This window comes from Magallana gigas, chromosome 10 (assembly GCF_963853765.1).
Source record: "Magallana gigas chromosome 10, xbMagGiga1.1, whole genome shotgun sequence".
NCBI classification, from domain to species: domain Eukaryota; kingdom Metazoa; phylum Mollusca; class Bivalvia; order Ostreida; family Ostreidae; genus Magallana; species Magallana gigas.
In genome coordinates, this window is record NC_088862.1 from 23,645,066 (window position 1) to 23,667,575 (window position 22,510).

A 22,510-nucleotide genomic window follows, 5' to 3' on the forward strand; every position below is an offset into this window, starting at 1 on the left:
ATTCAGTACTCATCTATTTTCGCATAGTATCAAAGGATTCATATAGTGTAAGCATACTATGCCGAAATAGAGCACGGCAAATATTTTCAACGAAAATCTTTCAAGCACAGACAGCGGGATTCGAACTCACGACGCTAAAATCATTCCAGCTTGAAGCCCAACGCGTTACCGCTACGCTAAATTAGCCGATATAATAAACAACGGTATTTAAATATATAAAACGTAGATATATACGACTGACATCAAGCAATTAAAATTATTCATTTTTCCAAAAACACTTCATTTTTGACGGTAATTTTAAAGTTAAAGTTTCTAATAAACTTTTGAACAAATTGATTGAACATTTTTCAAAGAAATTTTACATGAGAATCACAAAAACGCTTTTTTAAATGACGCTTGATAAAGAATGTACAAGAAAAAACTTAAATGAGATTTCGTCTGCTAAACATTTCGAGTTTTCTCGGTAAGGCCAAACGTCTCTCATTTCTTGAAAAATACATAAACCTTTGTTGACTTTTAATTGTACAACAACTTGTTGATTAAATAAACAATCAAATTAATTGATTGATTTGAAAAAACCCAAAACAAACGCTTGCTTTTCTGGTGATTATTTTTAGGGACTTGTCAACACTCGAACGTCACAGCTACTTACAGCAAAGTACGTCAGTATATTCAACAGTCGGCATAATAATAACAATAGTGTTGTGTTGTGCATGTACTATGCCTAAATAGTAGTCAGGGTTTGATACATAGTGCACTCGCCTCCAGCTCGTGCACTACTTAGTATGTATCAAACCCTGACTACTATTTAGGCATAGTACATGCACAACACAACACTATTATATATTTTCTGGATGTAGTAGATGTGTTTTTAATTAAAAGTTATAAATAAAAATAAAATATAAATGTAAATAAATAAAAAGTTTATCAAACTAAAATAAAATAAATTTTAATTCTTTCTTCTACTAACAAGGTATTTAGTTAGAGTCTTCCACCCCTTTAGATCCACACACACACTCAAACATTTTACATTCATTGGTTAATACTGAAAATTCTCGGGTTTTATTGGTCAAGAGTTTTCATTGTCTTGTGAACAGTATTCAGGTAGAACACTCTCAGAATTTAAACAGAGAAGTTTATTTTGTCATTCCTTTTATTCTGAAGACTTGAAGACATCCAGACAATGTAAGTTTCTATTTTAACCATTTACTAATATTATAGAAAATTGAGTTTATATTATGAAATATCAGGATTAAGAATTTAGAAGGAATTACTTTGTAAATATTGTATATATCAGATGTAGATAAATCTGATAAGTAAAGTTGTAATTTTCATTGTGTCAGATGTAGATAAATCTGATGGACATGCAAGCTTTTGTAATACAGCTTAATATATAATAGTATATATTTCTAAGGAAATATTAAAGTGTTTTATATTGTGAATAGGAAATATATGTAAGGAACATGTATTTAGATATATATTTAATATTCAGATCAATTAACATCAGTTATTGAAGATATTGAACGGTTTGGAACCGGACTCAATTCCATAAATTGGTATGCTTTATAATTGTGTATTTTAATATTCTATTGTAAAAGAAAGACAACTTTTGTATGTTAAAATTGATAAGAGTTATTTCCCTTAATTGTGTCTTTCTGATCTTGGACTGAATGAAATTATATGTATATGGGAAATATGTATATTTCAATGGAAATGTATTTAAAGATAATTCTATTATAATAATGTATTAATGTATTTTATGACTTGATATTATACAATTATGTTATATTTATTTTATCATAATATATTACAGAGTATTAAAAAATATAACACCATTAAAGAAATTTGAAGAAAGGATTGTCTTATTATTGCTGGGAAATCCCGTTACAGAGAGATTGTTTCCAGAACTTTGCCCCACAGGCATTGGCACTCCAGGAGAGTCGGGACGCCTCTTTCCTTGGAGGGGAACAATGTGGTAGAGTCAAGTATATGGCATTCCTACTAGCTCTGGCTAGCAGGTTAACCCTTTAGCTCGATCGGTAGAGTGCTGGACTGGCGTGCCAGAGGACCTGGGTTCAAACCCTAGCAGAGGCAAAAAGCGTGTCTGTTACATTTGGTGCCCACGTTGGGACCTGGGTATTCTCTGGCGGGTGAGAGAGATTGTTTCCAGAACTTTGCCCCACAGGCATTGGCACTCCAGGAGAGTCGGGACTCCTCTTTCCTTGGAGGGGGACAATGTGGTAGAGTCAAGTATATGGCATTCCTACTAGCTCTGGCTAGCGGGTTAACCCTTTAGCTCGATCGGTAGAGTGCTGGACTGGCGTGCCAGAGTACCTGGGTTCAAACCCTAGCAGAGGCAAAAAGTGTGTCTGTTACAATGAGTAAAGAAGAGTTACTCCGTATGTGTATAAAAAGGGGAGATCACTCTATCCGGTGGACTTAGTGACATACACCTTAAGTGAAAATGTTACCAAGAAGAAGAATGCTATGGCAGTGTTTTGTGGCAATAAACTGTGAAAGAAAGGCACCCATCTTAGAGCCAAGGGAAAGGAAGTTACCTGCCCAGGACATGAAGTCTGCACTGCAACCATTCCTCCAGAGACCACCATTGGAGACGAAAAAAGATCGGCTGCGGAATGCATCAGTGAACTGCAAAGTCATGACCGTCCACTTGTCATTTCCCATTTCACCAGTGATGGAGATAGTGCCGCTGCTTTCAGTGCATCTGAAAAGCAAGGGCATATGATTGAAAACCTCAAAGACTTGCGCCACTTCTTTGGCTCTCAAAGAAAACAGACTGCTAAGGCTCTTTTCAGCAGCCACATGTTTCCTGGAAGAACAAAAGCTATGAGAGAATTCATGCAGAGAAGATTTGCCCTTGACCTCAAGCTTAGATGCAGGACCGAGTACGAAAACTGCTTCAAACACTTCTCCAGTGACTTACCTTTGATGAAATGAGCCATGTCAACTCTGTCCTTTCCATCACCAGCTGCTACCAAGGACAGGGCGGAAAGTCCTGCCAGCTTCATTCCTTCTCCTGTCGCAGACTAAAAAAAAAAGTGGAACTCTTCAGTGCATGTTGCCTCGTGATTTTGAATTAAGCATGACAGAAGAAGACACGTGGTTGTTAAAAGACTGTATAAATCTGACTTTGGGACATAATAATCTTGATAGAATTAAATATCACTCTTGTACACAAAAATCTGAATCTGTGAATAGGGCATATTTAAAATCAAATCCGAAATGTATTACAAGTAATAGAGATTTTGAAAGTAGAATACATAAAGTTGTGCACTCACTCAATCGAGGTCATGGAAATTCAACATTGGAACTTTGTGAATCTGTAGGGGCACCTGTTGTAAAAGGTAGTAGAGTGGTCCATCATCTAAAACAACAGCAAAATAGGCAAAATTACTTTAAAATGAAACAAAAACTACTAATATATAAATTCCAAAGAAAATTTTACAGAATGATCTAAAAGATATCAGCTCTTCACTAAAAAGTCTAAAGACACTTATAGTAAGTCACTAACAGATCCAAAGTTAAACAGGAAGTAGCTAAGTGTGAAAGGGGGGGGGGGTGTTATCATGGGTAGGTGGGGGGGGGGGGTGTAGTTAGCATGTATGAAATGTTCGTTATATTATACCTGTCATGTGAATTTTGTATTGCATTTAATGAATGCTATGTTTTAATAATGTGCCCTGATTGCATGGTAATGTCTGAATGATGAGAGTGTGTAACATGTGACATGTCCTTTTATGAGGTGCTCTGCTCATGTAAATATGTTTTTTTTCTCATTGTTTATCTATTAAAATGATTGCAAACAATTATCTTGATTTTCTTACTTGTCTGATGTACACAACAAAGAGGACTGAGACGATTGGTAGAAATACGGGTATACAGGCGTCAAATTCCACCATTGGTGACAAGACAGCATCCCACATTGTTTATCCGCGATTGTTGAACTTTAACAAGGGAGACAACTCCTGAAATTAGAGAAAATGCAGTTTAAATGTTTCTCTTAAGGTCTCACACAAGGAATTAATTTCACTATATGTTAATATAAAGCTTTAATTCAGTTTTAAATTAATTAACTAGTATACTCTCAGAATATAATTAATGAAAGAGAAATTATAGTTAAATGCTTCAAGAAAATTTTTAGATCAGAAGCATAACGCCTTATGTGGCTTCTAAGAGAGATAATTGAGAGTAAACATACCTACCCCGAAGTGCATGTGGGTTCCACATGTTGACAAACAGGCTCAGCACCATCCAGGAAGTTGCATCATGCGCATCTAAAAAAATAGTTCCATTGAAATTTGTGTGACAATTCCACTAAAGTAATATTTCTCCTAGCCACCTAGTCCAAATTCAATACTATAGGCCTAAAATAAGGTGCCAAAAAAGGAAGAAATTAAAGAAAGTGTCTCTATATATATATTTCCTTGCGCAAGACCTTTAAGACTATATAAATCTCCTTTTAAAAAAGAGCTCTATATAAAGATATAGGGGAAACATTGAAATTTTAAAGTGAAAATAAATGAAATTTTCTTTAGGCCAAAAAAAAAATTTGTGTTTCCGGTTTCCCGACCGACCCTATTTTTTATGCGCCGACCCTAACACTATTTATTCCAAATCCAGATTACCAACCGTAATTGGTTTAAACAATAGAGTCTTACAAATCAGAGTTAAAAAAACGCTTGTAACTATTCAATAGAAAACACCACTTATCAAAGCGTTTTAAAGATTTCTAAGTGCAGATTGACAGTATGGATGAAAGTTATCCTTGGTTATTTTAGCTTAATTATCAATGCAATAAATAGTTTCATAGGGCAGTGATGTGTTAAAAATTAATATAAAGATGTACAAGAAAAAAGCAGAGGCAAAGTTTTTTTTTTATTTCTGGGTGTGGAGACTGTAGACATCGTAAGTCTTTGAATCGGCCCAACAATCATTCACATATTATAAATATGATTTTAAAATGCTACAGTTCAATTGCAAATGAAATTTTTAAAATTAGTCTTAAACCATTAATTATGTATTCATTTTTTTGGGGGGGAATTATTGAAAAAATTTAATTCTAAGGCTCTCGTCTGATCAACCAGAATTTCCTCTGTTTCTGAATTCAACACTTACAGTTACAGTTACGATATTAATGTTTCCTGTTATGTCAGTTGACCAGTTGACCAGGAAAATAGTACTAATAACCAATTTATGATATATTTGTGGTAATGAGTATTATACTCTGTTAATTTATAGTGGCTGTCATATTTATATTTTCTATTTACATGAAAATAAAATCTTCGTATACATTCTAAATAAACCTTAGATTTAAGAAAGCTTTAATTCTGTAACAGTTGTCTCTATCCACGATTGCTCCACCTGTAATACATTTTCTTATTGTATAGAAAAAGCATATGCTAGGAAAGGGGAAAACTTAAAAGCTCATTTAAAAAAAAAAAAAAAAAAAAAAAAAAACGACCTACCTACCCTATTTTAAAATTTGATGAATTAGGAAACACACCTTTTTTTTTTATTATTGGCCTTACTAAATAATAGTTAATAGCTAAACAAATCATTTTTTAAAATAAAATGTAGATGTGATGGTTAATTTGTTGACTACATGCCTCCTTTGAAGTAAATCTGCATTTATAATAAATAATGTAAGTTGTATAAGATGTGTATTTTAAGTTTTTTAACCCCCCCCCCCCCCCAAAAAAAAAAAAAAATAATAAAAAATGGAAAAAAAGAGATTTATAACCCTAAATGGTTGAATGAACTGAACTTCCCTTTAATGTCAATATCTTACTTAATATATCTATATTACCAAATCATTGATATTCATGGAAGCTCAGTTGATTTATTCCTATCTATTTTTCTATAAAAAAAAATACCCCACTGAAAGTAGGAGTGGGGAGGCGGTTTAGGGTAGGCCAGACAAACAAAATTAATGTATTGGTTCTTGAACAAATTGTTCAAAATCTAATGAAGTAGGCAATTTTATTTTTTTATTGCAAGAGTTGCAAAGGGAAATGAATTAATATTTAAGCCTAAAATTGAGTTTATTTTTCTTTCCAGTTATCAGTAAATTTAATCATTGCAACAGCATTTGGAGTGACAAATCATTTATTTTTTTTTATTTTTGGCCTCGTTTAGCTAACAAGATCCCAGGACTAACCTTGATCACTTATTGACCTTCTTCGTTTGTTTCCTTGGGTATGTCCTCAGCCTCACACTCTATGGCAATCTCCTCATATGTCTGTCAGTCTGCCAGTAAATAACAGGCAACATTTGGAACAGAGTCCTCTCGGTTACAATATCTGTCTTTGTGCTCAATCTAGCTGGGATTGATGACTTTTTGCTCACACAATTTTGAAAGAGGCGTGTGTGACACAGGCTGATTCTGGGGCAACTCACAGTCTGTGTTTTGTGTAAAACATGAGGTAAGGTTCTCAATGTTAATTCCATTTTCAAAATATCACAGTCACTATCTGCAAAATCAATAGACATGTTGAAAAAATTCTATAAGAAAAAAGAAATGAGGTTAATAAATTAATTTAGTCAAGCTTTTGGTAAAGTTAGTATTCAGAAATAAAAATTTGATATTTAATTTAACGATAATGGACAATTTTGAACAACACAGACATATGTCAATAAAAACAATTTTACAAATAATAGCCCAAATCGGATATAAATTTAAAGTGCAAAAAACAATTCTTTTTGGATTAGGTAATTTTTTTTACATGCAACAACTTTTGGTTAGCAAGTTTTCCTGTAAGCATATAGTTTGCAAGATTGACCCTCAAGAAGTTTTGGATATACTGAGGGAACAATCTGTGTAATAGAACGGTTACAAAAAAAGTTGTTAATCATAAGTTGTTCCATTTCATGTACATGTATTCATTTGCAGATTTACCATTTTTTTTTTCCGCTAATTTCAAATTTTTTGCACCAGATATTGTACCTCAACTTGATCTTGAGAGTGATGAGACAGTGTAAATTCCACTAGAGAGAAGCGTCTTTTTATCTTGCCAGGAAAATAAGTTTGGAACTAAATCTTTAAAAATATTACCTTCTAGTCTGCGAACAATTTTTTTTTACTCCAAAGTAACTTTGTACCCTGTAACGGGGTCATACTAAAACACGCCTGCCGACGCCTGCCGGGGAAAACACGCCTGCCGAGAGAAAACCACACGCCTGCCGTTTACCAGATGGATTATTTTAATATTTTCTTTGATATTTTATTTAACTTAACTAAATTAAGTATCATAATAACAAAAAGTTGACTTTATATTGATTATTTAGCACAAAATTAGCAAAAATGTTCAATGTTGGTAAAGATAGATAACTCTTACGTAGAATTCATACGCCTGCCGAGGAAATCTAGACGCCTGCCGTTTATTTGATGGATTATTTTACTTTTTTCTTTGATATTTTATTTCTTTTAACTAAAAAGATGATAATAGAAATCAAAAGTTGATTTTATATTAATTAATTAACACAAAATAAGTAAAAATCGGGTAAGCTGATAGCTCTTACGGAGAAATCATACGCCTGCCAAGAAAATGTATACGCCTGCCGTTTATTTGATGGATTATTTTAATTATTTCTTGGATATTTTAGTTTACTTAGCTTAAAAAACGATAATAGAAATAAAAACTTGACTTTAAATTCATCAATTAACACAAAATTAGGGAAAATTGGGAAAGTAGATAACTCTTACGCAGAATGCATACGCCCGCCGAGAAGAGTACACGCCTGCCGCTTTACCTGGTGGCTGATTTTAATTTTTTTATTTATATTTAATGTTTTCTAACTTGATGAATGATCAGATTAAATAAAAATTTAGCACATTTTTTAATTAACACAACATGGGTAAATATACGCGGAATCCATACGCCTGCCGTTTACCTGAAGATGATTTAATATTTTTCTTACGTTAGTATTTTATTTTACTGTACTAAATAGCAAGCATAGATAAAAAGGAAAAAATTGCGAAGGGCTTAAAAATAAAGAGAAAACTCTTATGTAGAAATCTTATGACTGTCGATTTAATATGCACGCTTGTCATTTTATTTATGTCATTTTTATTTGTATAATTTAATTTATGAATTACCTAAGATTGCTATATATAGACTTAACATTTTGCCTTATAATAATGTTCAGAACTTTACTTATTGCTGCTATTGATTCATCATATTATATGAAGTCGGGTGATACGAGTATGATATAATATGTATGTCATCCCTTTTAAGTTTGACAAAGTTTTGTTTTCTATCAGAACTTAATATTTTGATTTTTACTCCTGTCACAGAAGCTTTTTATGATAGAAATACAGGGTAAGATTTATCAACACGTCTATAGATACGAATCGCCCAAGGAATATACATGTGTATACGATTTTACATGAATACGAATATACCTATATTATTGCATGATGTGATTTTTTTCCATTAATTTTGTTCTTCAGTCAGCTGTGTACATGATCATAGAATAAGAATGAAATAAAACTTACTTTGTTGTAAAGAGGGATACTGTTAATCAATATCATAACTTTTCGCCTAACGCAAAAATTGATAATCTTGTATTTTCAAACAATATTTCATATTTCATTTAACTTTACCAAAAAAATGAATAAAGACATAAAAATTAGATTTCAATGATATTAAAACGTAACACGAAACGTGTGCATCCAGTATATTTTTTTTAGGTTTGTCCGGGGGGGGGGGGGTGGTGTCGAGGCAAATTTTTTGTGATTTTACTAGTATGTAAAAAAAAAATATTTTCCAAGGGAGGTGGGACTCCATCAACCCCACTTCCGTACGAAATTTGAGTTTTACCGAGGGGGGGGGGGGGGGTAACTCTACCCACCTCCCCTTGAGTAGATCCACTCATGAAAAGAATGAGTGAAAATCATTTACAAAGCCAAAGAAAAATTCTTAGATCTACCCCCCTAAAATTAATGAATGGTGACTGATATGAGTGTTTGATGGACGTTAATGAGTTATACTAACATTGTTATTGTTAGCAAGAGCATTGATATTGATATATCCTAATCCACGACAGCTTATACTGATCACAAGGACCGATCTATGATACTGTTCCATGATCAAGTATGGTTTATAGACCAATCCTGTTTAAAGATTTTCTAAATACTGGATAAAAAATCGTGTTTTAAAAATGTAAACCAACAGAAATCGTGATACCAGTGGTTTCCTATACATCGGCGTCGGAACGGGGGGGGGGGGGGCTAGGGGGGCTGAGCCCCCCCTCCCCCCATCCCACTTTTTTTTGCTAAGTTAGACCCAACCAATGGGCACATAGCATCATTAGAGGGTTCAGCTCCCCTCCCCCTTTTTCTCGCAAGAAAGATAATTTTTGCGAAATTTACAATGAAAAGATGGAAATATTGAGATGTTGGAGTCACAGGTATAATAGCCCCCCCCCCCCCTCCGGATTAGGAATTTCAAGATTTGTGGGGGGAAATTTTTGGTATGTAAGAAATTTTTTTTGGAACAATAGCCCCCCCCCCCCCCCCCCCCACGGATTAGGATGTTCATGATTTAGGGAGTTAGGGTTTTTTTTCCTTCCTTGTCAAGATTTCAGAGGATTAGTTTTGCCCCCCCCCCACTTTCAATTTGCTTCCGAGCCACTGCTATATATGGAAACCCTTATGAGAAAGGAGAGGGCTTTCGAAACGTGGCGTGTACATACGTGTATATAGTTGTTAAAATGTTAAAGGAAGAAAATAAGCTGTTTTCTTGCATATCTATCTCTCTCCCTCTATCTTTGTCTCCTCTCCTTCTTTCACTTCCTCTCTCTCTCCTCTCTCCGTCTTTTCCATCCACTGCCCTCTCTTTCTTTCTCTCTTCATCAACGGAAACAATTCAATTATTAAAAGAAAAAAATAATAATAAATGTAGTTGCACCTGCGTTCAACTGTTCTAGTACTTGTATTTTACAATAAAAAAAATTCAATAAAAATATGCAGCGAGTCGGTAAGCGTAAGACATTCACATTCCAAATGTTCGACATCTGAACGGGGTGTTTTTTTTCGGTTTTAATTTATTTCATGAGTAAAAATTTTCTGAGTCAAAAATGAACCCGATATTCTATGCAGATCGGTTGTCTTTGAACTTAATGAACGTAAAATATCTTCCCGACAATTTTTATATTGATCAACCATACTGACTATAATTAATCGTAGGTCGTGGAGGTTTTGATAAAAAAAAAAAAAAGAAATTAAAAATGCATGCATTCGTAATTATTGATTCTTCAATGTATATAATCATACCATACGGCTTACAATATCATTCACTTCACTATCCCTCAAACGGTCACACTCACAGTTTTGTAAATAAAAAATCGGGACCACAATCTGAACATGCACATACAGATAAATGTATTTTTATCTCATTTTATTACAAATCATGTACGAATAACAAAATAATTTACTCATTATGTTCTTTGCTATAATATTTTGGGCGAATCGGGGTTGAGGCTACATGTCCAAAGATAACTAATGACCGTTGCTCTACTGATACACGTGTATACATACACGTGTTAGTTTCTTGTGTATTCTGTGTGAATTGAACGGGTTTTTGTCTCTTAAGAAACAATAGACCTTACCTACCTGTATATTGGAAGACGACCATGAAGCAAACACCTTGTACACAAGCCCCCCCCCCTCTCTCTCTCTCTCTCTCTCTCTCTCTCTCTCTCTCTCTCTCTCTCTCTCTCTCTCTCTCTCTCTCTCATGTGTTTTAGGTGACTGAGAAAAATAGTAATGAACGAGTCGATCTACCTAAGTATGTCTTAAGATACTATGTATAGCCTTTGAACTTACACCTAATTATTAACCCAAAAGTATTATTAAAACATTGCAGTCCACTTTAATTATATTCCAACTGATAGAGCAAGGTCGCCATATCATGGTTTCTGACTACTTATATTTGTATTTTTTATGTATCTATATGAAATTGAAGAAGAATACCATTTATCCTTATATATGTATATATCATGTACAAGCACTTAATAAAAAACTATTTCTGATAAATAAGCCATCAGTTTTTAATTAGTCAGACTTACGTCTCTTCATAAAACGTGTATAGTCCATTCATAACCGTAAACATTGAAACATTTGTGTTACTATGTATCTTCGAGAAGCTTATAAAATATACACAGGCACGTAGCATCAGGGGGGGGGGGGGGGGGCAGGGGGAGGGCCTGCCCCCCCCCCCACTTTTTCTCGCAGCAAAAATTTACATATAAAAAATTGAATTATCATGGAGTTGCCCCCCCCCCCCACTTTTTTGGGAGTATGTAGGTAAATGATATGAAAATAAGGAAATGGGGAGTGAAATTAAAGTTATATATTACGCCAGCCCCCCCCCCCCCCACCACACCCCCCCCCCCCCCCCCCCGGATTAGGGTTTTGAATATTTTGGGAAACTTAAAAATGTTCCTGTTTTTTTTTTTTTTTGCTTGTCAAGATTTTTTGGATGAGTCTGGCCCCACCACTTTAAAAAACGATGCTACGTGCATGATACAGAAAAACAAAACTTATTTTGTAGGGGAAATTATCATTCATTATTATTTACGAGACAGTCCAGGCTTATAACCAAGAATATTGACATGATTTGAATCACTTTACAACGTTTTTTTCTCCATTAAAAACTGAGACCATAAATCGTAAAATTTTAACCCGGTCACATTTTCATCAGCTTGGGAAAATTAAACGAACTTAATACTGAATGATAGCCTCAAAATAAAGCATATACTGAACATGTAGCTGCAATAATTATACCAGTATATTGATTGTGTTGAATATTGAATCAACCTATAGAGTTCTGCTTTGATTTGGTAATTGCATGCGCTATAAGTCTGCTTTTTTCTTCTACGAACAGAATAAGTCATCACTGGAAGGTTAAGCGTGTATTGGATTTCAAAAGTCTATAGTGGGGTATGATTGAGTCTGTTAGATTTTCTTGTTAGAAAAAGCCGGGTTTTATAAATATTCAAACTGATACCCCCTACCCCTCTCTCCCTTGAATGGATAATTATCCGCTACACTGATATCATGTAATGTAAAATTTTGCTACAGGCTTATGAATGTCCTGTACATGTAAATATTTGATTTTAAAAACGCAGCGAAACAGAATCAGAATCTAGAGATTTAGATATACTTTGGTTAAATAGGCAGTGAAAGTATTCAGATGAAAAAGTTTTCAATATGTAAACATGCAGTTACAAACATTTTACAGAACTAATCATTGTGTACGAAAATGTAAATGCACTTTGCCGAAAAAGTCTAACCTTTCCCCATATACATTTACTAGAATTAATAATTTAGGAGCATAAATATTTATAAAATCTGGAATGCTTACACAATTTAAGTACGCTAGCCTGTTTGTTGAAGAAATACATTATATAGCCTTCATACATGGATAAAGGTTATGCCAGTCCCCTTCTCTAAAGAAATGAAATTGTCGAATTGCATCTTTTGAATTGATTGAGTTGGTGTAAATATTAATTTCCATTACATGTCTTGAATTTTGTATTTACATGTTCACCCAACACAGTATTTACGTATACAGTTTGACTCCATACGTATTTCTGAACTTAGTATAACAGTGCATTAAATTTTATTTAATTATATATATTCACATCAGTATACTTTCCTTCTTATTTCAGACACCACTTTTAGATCGTATGAATATATAACATAAAATATTTTAATTATACGTAAAATACATGCATATTTAAGGGTTCTTCGAAAACTTTAATCTTAAAATTCGAGCAGAGACATACAAAGTCATGTACATGTATATAATTAACAGTACATGTATATGTCCCTGATTCGAGTTTGTAATATATCGTTAATTAATTGCAACAAAATAATAAGGGTATGAAAACACTAATACAGTATAACGATAACTATGTAAAAAGCTGAAGTTTTTCAATAAATAAAAATAAAAGACATGGATAAATGATTAAATCAGCAGGCTTACAACTCAGTGTCTCGGCAGGCGTAAGCAGGGTAAGAACTCTTTGTCTTCTTTACAGACTTTGAAGATTTTTAATAATATTTTTCATTAAACAGCGAATACAATATAACCTTTTATTTCTTTGATCATGTATTTAGTTAAGAAACATAAAATATCCAAGAAAAAAATTTATATATCAGATAATCGGCAGGCGTATAGATGTTCTCGGCGGGCGTATGCATTCTGCGTAAGAGTTATCTACTTTCCCAATTTTCCCTAATTTTGTGTTAATTGATGAATTTAAAGTCAAGTTTTTATTTCTATTATCGTTTTTTAAGCTAAGTAAACTAAAATATCCAAGAAATAATTAAAATAATCCATCAAATAAACGGCAGGCGTATACATTTTCTTGGCAGGCGTATGATTTCTCCGTAAGAGCTATCAGCTTACCCGATTTTTACTTATTTTGTGTTAATTAATTAATATAAAATCAACTTTTGATTTCTATTATCATCTATTTAGTTAAAAGAAATAAAATATCAAAGAAAAAAGTAAAATAATCCATCAAATAAACGGCAGGCGTCTAGATTTCCTCGGCAGGCGTATGAATTCTACGTAAGAGTTATCTATCTTTACCAACATTGAACATTTTTGCTAATTTTGTGCTAAATAATCAATATAAAGTCAACTTTTTGTTATTATGATACTTAATTTAGTTAAGTTAAATAAAATATCAAAGAAAATATTAAAATAATCCATCAGGTAAACGGCAGGCGTGTGGTTTTCTCTCGGCAGGCGTGTTTTCCCCGGCAGGCGTCGGCAGGCGTGTTTTAGTATGACCGTTCCAACGAATATGTTATTTAGAGGAAATTCGGTCTAAACACGTTTCGTAATGTTGACGAAGAAAACAATGGTTAGAACTTTATTATTTAAAGTTTAAATTAAGCATCATTAACTGGTTTGTAAAATGCATACCTGTCAGTATTCACTCCTTAGTTATCTACATTTGGGCTGTATCTAAACGACTATAACGGCTAACCGGCCTTGGTCGGGCAAACAAATTTACTCTTTTTAAAGGAAGGTAATTTTAGTACATCATTCATAAAGTTTAAACCGTAAGCGATACGGTTTAATTCCGGATTGGAGAAGTAAAAAAGATTTTAAATATAACTGAATAGTTTTTATATGCCTCTCTCTAAATTTTTTCCAACAGAAAACAAACATTCAGAGAGAGAGAGAGAGAGAGAGAGAGAGAGAGAGAGAGAGAGAGAGAGAGAGAGAGAGAGAGAGAGAGAGCTCTTTGACCAAACACACAAACAAGTTTTGCACCTTAATTAAACTGTTATTCAATAAGGTGAAATACCTGAAGAGTTTCATTGATATAGCTCCTTATATTTCAATGACAGAATTTCTTTTTATCGCCAAAAAGCTATAATATTGCTGTAATTGTTATGCTTTTACCGTTAGTTAATAAATAAGACCAGAGATATAAATAACATAACATAACACAATAAATTGTTATTTATGTCTCTGGTAAGACATAGTTAAACTACTAGAGAAACTGCTGTTTTATAATTTGATAATTTTCAGAGTCTCGTGATATTTAACGTTACAAAACTGCATGTTTCTTTAAATCTGCTGCAGAGGAGGAAAGTCCACTGACATAAAATCAAAAGTGCATTGATCTAGATTGGGGGGGGGGGGAGGAGAAATCAAACATAGTATTAAAAAATAGACATAGGCCTCGTCACACCCCCCCCCCCCCAATTCCTTTTCCCCACTTTCAACTCCCAATGAAAATACAATGTATTAGTATATCACTTTCTCTTGAAGTGAAATTTGTAGAATACTGTGTCACATGATCAATGTATGAGTTGCTGTAAACAATTATTGGATCCTAATAGATCCTATGTCACTGTAAACAATTATTGGATCCTAATAGATCCAATGTCACTGTAAACAATTATTCGATCCTAACACAGGTCATGGTTACATTGAAATTAATGTTAAAACGGGCTTGGCCCCTGTGGATAAAGTGCCTAATTTTGATGAATCATTTACCGCCACCATGTTTAGTACAAACGCAGACAATTAATTAATCTGGTTGCTATACATGATTTCTTGTAATCTTAAGTTCATGTGCATTGTACTGTGTGCTTTATACTATTACAATAGTATATCATATAGCATAAGTAAATATCAAATTGGTTATGTAAGTGTGAACGTTTCCTTTAGTTGTAACTCAAAAATGCGTGATGACATTTTTATTTGTCCTTTGACTTATCTAGGCGAAGTGTATTCACATGAAATTGAACATCGCAGATTTTCAATGCAATGATAATAAATTAAACTGAATGTAAATATTTATTAATACATAGTATAAAATATAAGTGTTCTGCACCCCTGATATGAACAAAGTTTACTTCACTTACAACAAATTATCGAATTCATAGAAATAGTCTTGCTTAATCTATATCACCCAGTTAGTTGTCTGAGAAATTTTATTTTCTTTACATTGCCTTTCAATTGTTCTGATACAAACAGATTGTCATTATTGTCCACACATAAACCCCACGGATACTCCAGATCACAGTTATCAATGTAACGGAGAAACTGTCCATCCTGATTCAGAATGTGGATACAATGGTTGTCACAGTCTGCTGTCAGGATACGACTCTGACTGTCTGTTGTGATACCAACTGGTTTAAATGGTTCCTTTTTGGTAACTGAGGGATGACCGATGTATCTCCATCTGAGTTTCCCGTTCTGATTAACCACCACAACTGCACCAGCCCCATTATCAGCTACACAGATGTCATGGTTTCTGTTCTCAGTGATGTATTTAGCCTTTAATTTCTCTGAGTACAGAGGTTTACCTTCATCATCAAATTGAATTGTTTGTTTCTCTGTAGATCCCGAGTAACGGACAACTTTGAATTGAGTTTCATCATCACTGAACATGATAACCAGGAGATCACCATTAGAGGTGACACGCAGATGACCAGGACACCATCCCCGTAATCTGATCAACTCTTCTGTCTGTCCATACTGTACTTGATGTCCCATCACAGAAAAGTAAATTTCCATCAATGTCTACAGCTATATCATTGGGTCGTTGTTCTGATTTGTTGCTAACTGTATGAAGCAATTCACCTTTCATGTTAAAGCATTTGATATCTTTTGTCGATCCACATGTCCAAACACAATCTTCATTTAGATAGGTAACACTGGTAACGTATTCATGCCCTGTCTGTATTGTGGCAACAAGTTCCGGTTCATCCAGTAGTTCTCTTACTGAAGTGTTGGGTTGGATAAGTGACAAGACATTCTCTTCTGTAGCAGTAGACAAAGGAGTTATCTGCCCAAACATATTATACAACTTTTCATGGTCTAACGGTTTTGGAATGAATGTTGGCAGTGTAACCTTCACTGTGGGTGGCAGTTTGCTGAACTCTATAATCTTTGAGCTGTATTCAATGGTAGGAGATACTTCAGTGGATTTCTTGAGTTCTTCTATGGTTACTAATGTTTGTTTTATGAGAGACTGTGTCTGTTTAATTTCATCCAAGTGTTTTTGTAAAATGTCTCTGTGTTTTACTTTTATCTCACTGATTTCAGTTTTCATTTTATTGATAACGATGTCAATTTCTCTGTGCCATTGCTCTCCTTGTTTGGACATTGCTGTCGTAAGTTTCTCATATCCTCCATCCAGGTTGGCAAGCTGATTTTCCAAGTCGAGTGAAATTTCTTCATATGTTGGAGAAATAAGATTTTCTAATTTATTTGCTTCATCTGCAATAGCATTTTTCTTTGTCGTGTAAGCTTCTGCAACTTCTATAAATATATGTCCTCTGTGTTTTTCTGATGCAGTACAAGAAGAACAAACAAATATGTCGTTGCAATTCTTGCACTGCCAGTCACAATTTTTGTGTGAATGTGTCGCACATCTTGGATAAATCAGAGTTGATCTTCGCTCCTGGAAAGGGACTATTTTATGTTTGTCATATCCATCTGAGATGTGATCAGCTATACAAAGCTTGCAGAGGTTGACATGACAAAAGTCACAGTAGCTGTGTACTATGGCAGTCTCACAAAGGTCACATCGGTGCACGTCCTGGGCACTAGAACGAGGATACATCGCTTTTCTAAAAATTTAATGAAAAATTAAGCGAAAAATTAAAATGTACTGTTTGTAGAAAATGTAGTATTATTTGTTAATATATTAAGAGCCAACATGAAAACCATATGTTGCAGTCCTGCTTTAATCAAGGGTTTACAATAACCAGATAGAATAATTTTAAAACTTGCATTAATTGATAAGCATTTATTCATAAAATATATTTATTGAAGGTCAACTCATACAGAAAATTAAAACGAAAGTACTTATTTGAAAGATATTAATTTAAAACAACTAACGTTACATGTAGGTATCTCAATTTTCGTCTGATAAATTAAGTCAATTATAAGCGACACAAACCTTGTTTAAAATAAATCAATTTACATATTCGTCGAATCGGACATCAAACATGCAGACGTGTACGCGTAACTTAAACATGGCTGAGCTTGCTTGTATAGAATGGGGTCACCTGACATCAAGAATGGATACAATTAGAGTTATTCCCCTTGTATTATAACCTTTTATCAAAACCAACCCTCTCTTCATGGTCACGATGCGATGATTTAATTTCAAATGAAGTACATGTATGCAAGAATGTTGGAGTTTTGACAGATACTGTATACAGTATAGAATTTTTAAAAAAAAAACTATCCAGCGTTTTATGCATGAATCTCATTTTGCTTCTAGGATGAAATCTTACAGCACGTACAATTCAGCTGCAGTGGCCCATTTTTTAAAGCCTTGTAATGTGATATATCTTACATTCTTTAGATAATGCCGTTTATCGGGTATTTTGTATGTGCTGTCATGTTTTACTAATTCTAATTTTTTTTTACTTCATTAACCTACTAGGCCTAGTATCTGAACAAAGGAGTACACGTGCCTAATTGCGCTTGAGTATTCTATGGGTTTAAAAATAAAAGGCGATTAATTATATGTAAGCATTACACACATGCATAAAAAATGTAAATAAAAGTCCTGTAAACAAGGTTTCGTTTTATCATGGATTAAAAAAACATGCAGGTTCATATAGATTAGAAATAAACCATGACTTCCAACATTTATATTTTGCTAGCTTACTGAAGGCTGTATTTAAGCATACTGTGAAAAAATTAAGGGGATTCTTATAAAAATTAGCAACTGACATGGAGATGGAATCGAATTTTTGAAAACAAAATGAAGATGCAGGAAGAGCTCTGGAGAACATGGGAGAATAGCTGCTCACTGTTCAAAAGCTGTTCCAAGTATACAAGACACATTATAAAGTTTTAAGATGTTCATAGCTTTATCTTCTGTTATATGATATAAAATATAAAAAAATATATATACATTTATAAAACTATCAAAAATAAATAAAATAAAATAAAATCAAAAAATTCTTGAAATTTATAAAATGATCATTTTTCATTATTTTCATTACTATTTGAAATCGGAATCACCAGAGGGGACTATATTTTTCCTCAACGTCCTTCAGTCCGTCTGTCTGTCTGCCCCACTTCAGTTTTCCACACTTTTTTTTGGATGCGTTTGAGGAATAATATGAAATTTTCTGAACAGTTTCAAAGTGTCAAACTACAGATCAAGTTTATACTATTGTAGCTTCTGGTTGACATATTTTCGGAATGACAATGCATACCATCCAAAAGATGTGAAATGTGTTTAAAATATCACATTCTTGAATGATTGTTAAGATTACATGGGTTAGATAATGCTTCTTTATATAGGAAGTTGATATTGCTGACATTCCAAAATTCTCTAAAACAGTGGTTTATCCTGGACAAAATTGCACAAACAGACAGATTGACTGATATATTAAAAACATTCTTAAAACTTTTTCATTTACAAATTCAGAACACAGAGCTATGCATATAATTGTATAATTTGTCAAACTATGTAATTTATGAATTAATTACCTTAATTAAGGTCTATGTACAGTGCATTTGTTCCATGATATTTACATTTATGTTCAATTTTCAGCATTGTCTACAAAAATAAAAACTCGGCAAAACGAACTAACTGTAAAGATGAATGCAGGTATATGCATCCTCGGGGTGTACAAATATTGATTTTTAATTCAAACTGAGTTTCGATAAATATTTTCATAAATCTGGCTCTCACGCTATATAGAATATAGAATTAAAAAACAAAACACCAGTATCATTTGTAAGTTGAATTTATTAAGGCACACTTGGCTGGTTACCAGCCCTCGCTTCCCCAGTCATACACCACCAGTTTAATCTTTATATATAATACACATATGTATATACCACATTATGAAAAAAAAAGAATTACAGAAAATCTTTACAGACTTGCAATTCTGACAAGTTTATACAAGTGTGCACATATTTATTGCATTTATATCCTTTTTTGATGTGCACCAGACTTGATACATACATATACATCTAAATGACCCCTCCCCCCTTTTTTGCCATTGAGAAAAAAATAAATAGATGGTTTTACATTTATATAATACAGTCAATGCATTTTTTTTTCAATTCTGACAATTATATTGATGCACCTGATTAGATACATGTATATACTTGAAACATATGGTATATAACATAAAAGACAATATAAAAGAAAACAAGCAGATTAAATTATACATTTTCAGTTAATAATGTATTCTTTTATGAAACATCAACAAGACTTGAGAGCTAAAAATATCAAATATTCTAGTCTTAATTAATATACTGAAAGTAAAGAATACTGAAACATCATTATGTAGATATAGACAATTATTAAAAAAAAATTAGAAAGAGAAAAAAAAAGAATACAGTTTCAATCAATACTTATTTAAAAATCAAGATGTAAATTTTAAGGATAATACATGAGATTATATTGACATATAGATCACACAGATTTAGTTTTCAGTCATTCTATATGACTTGAAATGAAGAATACATAATGAAAACTGATTATAAAATTGTTAAGTAACAATAATAAATGAATGTATCATGGATTGTGCTTCAGAATAGAGAGAAATTAAAAAAAAGATCTTCTCATGCATGCATACATACTACTAAGTTTATACATATCTAAAACAAAAATCAGAATGCCATTTTAACTGCTCTACTATTTCTCAAAACATATGTGAAGATTGAAAAACAGGCATTTATATTAATTTCACACATGATGATCAGAATGATCTTGCTCAACAGCTTGAGGATATTGTCTTTTTTAAAGCAATTTCATAAGTTTCAACTTCATTAAGTAGGGCTAGTTGGTCGTTGCCATTTTTAGACTATAATAAACTCCTTGAAACAAAGAGCTCTATACAGAGAACTAGGCAAAATATGAACATTTTAAAGCTAAAATATTTGAATTTTTGTTTCACTAAATAATAGTTATAAGCCAAAAATATCATAATACAGATAATTATTTTAGCCAGATCTGATAGATAATTTGTTGTTTCACTAGATACAATGTAATGGCTATTAGCCAAAAATATCATATTACATGTACCATCAATTTTTTTAGACAGATCTAATAGATAATTTGTTAACCGCCCACCCTCCTGAAGTAGGATTGTTGTAAACAAAAAAAGGTGTTTGATAGATAAACATATGTAAATGCGCTTCAAAATTGATTACATGTATTCCAATTAACTTGTATTTGCAGATCAACCACATGTGTAAAGCAAACAGAACAAATTCTAAACCAAACTCAGCAGACTGAAGAAAACAGGTGACAGATAATTTAGGTATCCAGTTATGATTTTTTAACATTAACCTATGTTAGCTCTTGCTCTCCTTTCAACAGAGAGAGAGAGAGAGAGAGAGAGAGAGAGAGAGGTTTATATAATCTGGTCAGTCATATCTGGTCAGAATACACATACAGGGCACAGCCTCTAGTACATGTAACATATGCAAATTAATACATATATTTTAAAACAAAAAACAAAAAATAACTAATTAAGTTAATTATTTTAAATATTCGCCCACTTCTACAAAATCACATATATAACACAATGGGTATTGGATTTCAATGGTACTGATTAAAGAAGCATGAAATACTAATTCTTACATATATATACATTAAAATATACAAAACCAAACACGTTCCACATTATTCAATAGCATATAACAACATCAAAGTAAATATATACTCTTCATTATACACAAAGTAAAAAACAAACATGGAATGTATCGTATAAAGGAGACTTTTCTTTCTATACTTTAGGCTTTAAGCAGACACACAGTTCGACCTTAGGTCGATGGCATGTCCATAATATATATGCATATTTTTTTGCAAATAAAGGCTGGATAAAGGGATGTTTAAAGCTTGGACCCCTAAAATTCTACAACAAAACTGTCCAAGACCTTTAGCTGGGTCTATGCAGTAAGAAATGCATGCTATCTGCTAAAAGTTTGACAATCTGGACTTCTCCTTCATGCATTCATAGAGGCTTGTCAAAAAGAATTAAAAGTCAATAAAATATTAGTCAATTTGACTTCATATTCAAAACCAAGCTAAATGCCAAATACATGTACATACACTTGAAAAATCCCACAAATGAAGATCAAATATTGTGTGTTTAACTGGAATTTTCAGGAGATAAAGGGGTATTTTTGCTTATAAAAAGGTCATTAGCCAAAGAGAAATTATATACTTATTCTTATTTAAAATTTGAGTCATTGGTTTAAGATTGCAAAAAATAACAAAATATAAATGTACCTACTTTTTGGATTTTAACATGTCTGCATAAATAACCAGTTATACATTGTACAATACTTCAAGATAAGGCTATGTTAGTATATTGTGTCCATTCAGATACCGGTATACAGAAAAAATACTGAAGCTATTTGAAGAAATATTCTTTTAAGAAAAAAAAAGTGATAAATAAATTCACATGCATGAACAATCTTCAACAATAAAAACAACGCTTTGAATAATTTGCTAAAATATTTTGTAGCCGACAATTAAAACACAGATATATAATTTAAGATAGTTTTAACAAACAAGCATATCCTTTAATCAACTTTAAGTCAACTTTTTGTGTAGTTTGTGATTCTCTGAGCAAAACCAACAACAATGGGGCAGGAATGTCTGGCAAAAAATCACAGACTTCTCTGTATGACAAATAAAATTATCGCAAAATGTGAACAATATAATTCTTAACTAACTAGCACCAATTAGATCTTGAAAGCTTGACCGCAACTTTGAAAAATTAAATGATTATTGCAATAAAACTGTGTAACTTATACATTTGTTTGTATGATAAAGCGTAGAAACATGATAAATAACCCCAAATGAAAATAACTGATCATTGCAGAGACTTTATTTCGCCTCAAGATTTTTGCATACCTATGAAAAAATTAATCTGAGCAAAACAAATTCTTTAATGAAAAATAAATCAAATCAATTAGTTGTTAATCTAAGATTTTGAATTAAAGTTAAAGTACTTTCT

General features: G+C 32.8%; 1 protein-coding gene across 1 annotated transcript in view; it reads right to left on the reverse strand.

Moving 5' to 3' along the window:
• The window catches only part of LOC136272163 (uncharacterized), a 30,527-nt gene extending 12,977 nt beyond the window's left edge, over positions 1-17,550 (reverse strand). The window contains exon 1 of the mRNA XM_066073295.1: positions 17,464-17,550. The gene's annotated coding sequence lies outside the window, so the exon portion shown is untranslated. The remainder of the gene's footprint in view (positions 1-17,463) is intronic.
• Between the last annotated feature and the right edge of the window lie 4,960 nt (positions 17,551-22,510).